General features: G+C 40.9%; 1 long non-coding RNA gene across 1 annotated transcript; it reads left to right on the top strand.

Moving 5' to 3' along the window:
* Nucleotides 1–510: 510 nt before the first annotated feature.
* LOC141083720 (uncharacterized) lies at nt 511–1767 on the top strand. The gene is made up of 3 exons (XR_012230800.1): nt 511–581; nt 1106–1247; nt 1624–1767. It is a non-coding gene; the product is annotated as an uncharacterized lncRNA (long non-coding RNA).
* Nucleotides 1768–4799: the final 3032 nt, after the last annotated feature.

Raw genomic sequence — 4799 nt, 5'->3', positions numbered from 1 at the left:
ATCAGAAGGTGTATAGATGGACACATCATGGAAATAAACGCAATAGAAGTGGCTATAAACAACAGACCAAGAGAAGGGAGGAACTGGTAGACAAGTCCAACTACGCCTCTAGTGATTTTTTATCCTCAGACACGAGCGACCGCGAAAGCGGCACAGACGGGGCAGAAGGAAACACACCAAGACGCAAGAAGAATATGGGACGATACAGAGAGTGGTCACCGAGCTTCAAGCGAGTGACTCGACACAACAACCGACGGTGATGGGAGAGCATAATCAGCAGGGGCCAGAACAAGACATGGCACTGGGTGAGTTGAGGATCATTAATCTTACTTTATTTGTGTTGTCAACCATGGAGAGGTCAGAACTGTTAAAGGGTCTTTCATTTTCACCCATGAACATGCTGGATAAGTTTGAACTGACTAAAGATCTTTTCCTCTTTTGTAGGCAGCTGACTTTTAAAATGCTATATCAAAATCCGTCAAAAATTAATGATGTATCCGATAATGATAGGCAAGTACTTCGGGACCTCCTTGATCTCTTGGAAGAAAATGAACATAATGATGGGAGGCGAAAATTTACAGGTAGGTTGCCTTCTCAGGCAACTCCCTCATTTGCACTCTTCCCAGCCATACAAATCTTCTTTGAGAAGACTAGTAGAGACATTCAAAAATTAAAACTAAATAAACATGGTCATAATAACTTCTCAAGGGGAGAGAGGAGGGTGCTATCTGCTTTAAGGAATAATGATACATTTGAGATCAAGCAGGCTGACGAAGGGGGAAATTTGGTCCTATGGCCTAAGGATATGTATATGGATGAGGCCAGGCAACAATTGACTAATATTCAACATTATCAAGCCCTTCCCTCTGATCTCACAGAGATTTTCAAATCTCATCTAGATAGACTACTCTGTAGGGCATATCAATATGGGATAATAGATAAAAAAGAGAAGGACTTTCTAACAGTAAAACATCCAGTAGTACCAACATTTTACATGGTGCCCAAAGTTCACAAATCCCTGCAAAAACCACCTGGGAGACCGATTGTGTCGGGTATAGGAGGATTATACGAAAGGTCATGTGTATATGTTGACTTTTTCTTGCAGCCTATAGTACAGGGACTGGACTCATACATTCGTGACTCGGCACATCTTATCCAGTGCCTGGAACCCTTGGAACTTCCGGACCACATCCTTCTGGCAACTTTAGATGTCGAGGCATTATACACGAGCATAAAGCATGACATAGGTATTTCGGCTGTAGAGTATTTTTTGGATTTGTTCTCAACAGGGCACAGGGGACATGATACCTTTGTTTTGGATCTTTTGAGGGAAGTACTTGAAAAAAACTATTTCATTTTTGATAGAGTTTTTTATAGGCAAGTCTCGGGTACCGCAATGGGTGCCAGATGTGCACCATCGTATGCGAATCTGTACATGGGATGGTGGGAAAATACTCAAGTGCGGACAAAATCAGCCTTCCAGTGCCATGTGCATGGATGGTACCGCTTTATTGACGATATCCTCATCCTATGGACAGGCTCGAGGGTAGAATTTGATTCTTTTGTTGAGGAACTTAATAACAACAGCTGGAATATACGTTTAACCTCCTGTGTTTCCAACAGCTCGGTGAATTTCCTTGACTTGAAAGTTATGATTCAAGATAATAAGATAAACACGACACTTCATCGGAAGAGTACAGCGACGAATAACTTTCTTCATTACAAGAGTTTTCACCCAGCCCACTTGCGTAATGGGATCCCGAAGGGACAGTTCTTACGATTAAGGAGGAACTGTAGTCGGCTGGAGGATTTCCAAAAAGAATCTCGTGCTCTAACGGAGCGTTTCCTGGAACGTGGTTATCCACGAAATACGGTGTCTAGAGCGTATGAATATTCAAGGAACTGCACGAGAGAAGACACCCTGAGGCCTAGGGTGAGAACTAATCTAAGCACAATAAATTTAATAACCAAATTTAATAATCAATGGGGTGATATTTATAGAATTTTGAACAACAATTGGGATATTCTTTGTAGTGAGAATAAACTAAAGAATTTTATCTCTGAGAGGCCTAGGATGATAGCAAGGAGAGCAACAAACCTTAAGGACTACCTTACGAATAGCCATTTCAGACGTTCCAAAACTAAAATCAGATGTGGTAATTCCAACAAGGGATCATTCCCTTGTGGCAATTGTACAGTATGCCCACTGATGATTGCGACTAGGGGGCTTTCAATACCAGGTATACCTATACAGGTCCAGTCTAGGGCATATTTCAATTGTCGTTCGCGCAATTTGGTCTATGCACTGGTTTGTGGTTGTAATAAGGTGTATGTGGGTCAAACCACACAAGAGTTGCGCAGGAGAGTTCAACAACATCTCTCTAATATAGCCACGGCTAGAGTTGACAAAACTAAAGAAAAACAGATTACGTCTCTGGCAGCTCATTTTTTGGAATGTCATGGTGGTAGTCCAAAGTCCCTTCGAGTCATGGGGCTGGAAGGAGTTCAGACAAACATCAGGGGAGGTAAAATTACAAATGAGCTATTGAGGCGTGAAGCCAGATGGATCTTTGAACTCAAAAGCTTGGCTCCAGGGGGTTTAAATGAAGAGCTGCTGTATACAGGGTTCTACAAAGAGAGTTAACTTACTATCTTCTTATCTCCTTTGATGACCAGTTTACAGTTGATCTAGATACACTGATTCCTCCCGTGAACCCCCAGCCCCATGACGTTTTCTTTTCTTTTGTTTTGTCCGTAGGGCTCTAGGACTGGGATCCAAATCTGGGAGAATACCTTCTGAAAGATACGTGATGATGAAGTTGATTGGGATAGAACAACCACCAATTCGTTACATCTTGGATAATATTTGGACATTTAAGACTAATTATCTTGTGATGATTATGTTTCTTATTGATGGTACACAAGTTGTGGTCTAGTCCTTGTATTATATTGGAACTTCATATGGATGTACCTTTGATACTAAAATAACTCATGTTCATGTCTGACTCAAATGCTCTGTGTCTTAATATGTTGGTCATCAACATCTACAGGAGAATTTCGTGCAGATGGTTAGCTTCTTCAGGATTAGCTAAGTAACCCTGTTAAGTCTATATCTATATGGGGTGATATCAGAGCCTGGTTTCTGAGTTATTTAAAATATAGGAGGGTGCTTGATTTCATCAAGATAAATTATGAACATATAAACACGTAGACTTCATAATTATATCTGATTTGAATAACCTGGAGACTATATATGATTTTCCCTATATTTCCATGGAGCTTCTAGCAAGGGCTACTGGGTCTGGGTGTTATGTTGTGTGAACAGATATATTTTTACTGTCATGTTGTGCCAGTGTCTAGACCACTTTTTGACAAATTACATTGTGGTTGTATTCACACTATGCGTCATCTTATGGTAGCGCTTTTTGCGCATTAAGCCGTGGTGTTAGCAAGGGTTACTAAATCTGGATATCGGTATATTGAGTGAACAGATATATTTTTACTGTCATGCTGTGTCAGTGTATAGACCACTTCTTGACACATTATATTGCGGCTGCATTCACACTATGCGTCATCTTAGGGTAGCGCCTTTAGCGCATTAAGCGGTGGTGCCAGCAAGGGTTATTAAATCTGGATATTGAGTGAATAGATATATGTTTACTGTCATGATGTGCCAGTGTATAGACCACTTCTTGACACATTACACTCTGGCTGTATTCACACTATGCGTCATCTTATGGTAGCGCTTTTAGCGCATTAAGCCGTGGTGCTAGCAAGGGTTATTAAATCTGGGTGTCGTAATATTGAGTGAACAGATATATTTTTACTGCCATGTTGTGCCAGTGTCTAGACCATTCTTTGACACATTACACTGTGGCTGTATTCACACTATGCGTCATCTTATGGTAGCACTTTTAGCACACTAAGCCGTGGTGCTAGCAAGGGCTGTTAGATCTGGGGGTCGTTATTTTGAGTGAACAGATATATTTTTACTGTCATGCTGCGTCAGTGTCAAGATCACTTTTTTGACACATTACATTGTGGCTGGATTCACACTATGCGTCATCTTATGGTAGCGCTTTTAGCGCATTAAGCCGTGGTGCTAGCAAGGGCTATTAAATCTGGGTGTCATGAACAGATATATTTTTACTGTCATTCTGTGCCAATATTTAGACCACTTTTTAACACATTAAATTGTGGCTGTATTCACACTATGCATCATCTTATGGTAGCGCTTTTAGCGCATTAAGCTTTGGTGCCCGTGCTTGAATGTACTGATGTGATACATGATTTTTGCTATATCCCCAAGATGCTTCCAGCAAGGATTCAATCTGGGCGCCGTGATATTGAGTGAACAGATAAAAGCTTATTATTACTGTCATGTTGTGCCAGCATCTAGACCTTTTTTTTTTTTTTGGGGCTTTATTCACACTATGCGTCATCTTATGGTAGCGCTTCCAGCGCATTATATTGAGTGCACAGATGAAGTCTATTATTACTGTTATGTTGTGCCAGTGTCCAGATTGTTTTTTGACACATCAAATTGTGGCCGTGTTCACACTACGCGTCACCTTATGTTTTGGTGCTTGTGCTTGAATGTATTGATGTGATATATGATCTTAATATAAGCTCCTGCACACTGATGGGAGCAGGACGCTGTTTCATTAAACTCAGATCCGATCTACCTTTCTCCCCCACTCTGAAACTCAGCTGGTAAGAGTGATTACTAATTGGATAGGTATATAAAGGACTTCAACAGAACATCACACTGACCTTGAGAAAGACACATCGCTGTGTCG

The sequence above is a fragment of the Dendrobates tinctorius genome, unplaced genomic scaffold (genome assembly GCF_039654945.1).
Source record: "Dendrobates tinctorius isolate UK_male_01 unplaced genomic scaffold, ASM3965494v1 ptg000021l, whole genome shotgun sequence".
NCBI lineage: Eukaryota > Metazoa > Chordata > Amphibia > Anura > Dendrobatidae > Dendrobates > Dendrobates tinctorius.
The sequence above is the reverse complement of the archived record's forward strand: the minus strand, read 5'-3'. Positions and strand labels throughout refer to the sequence as shown.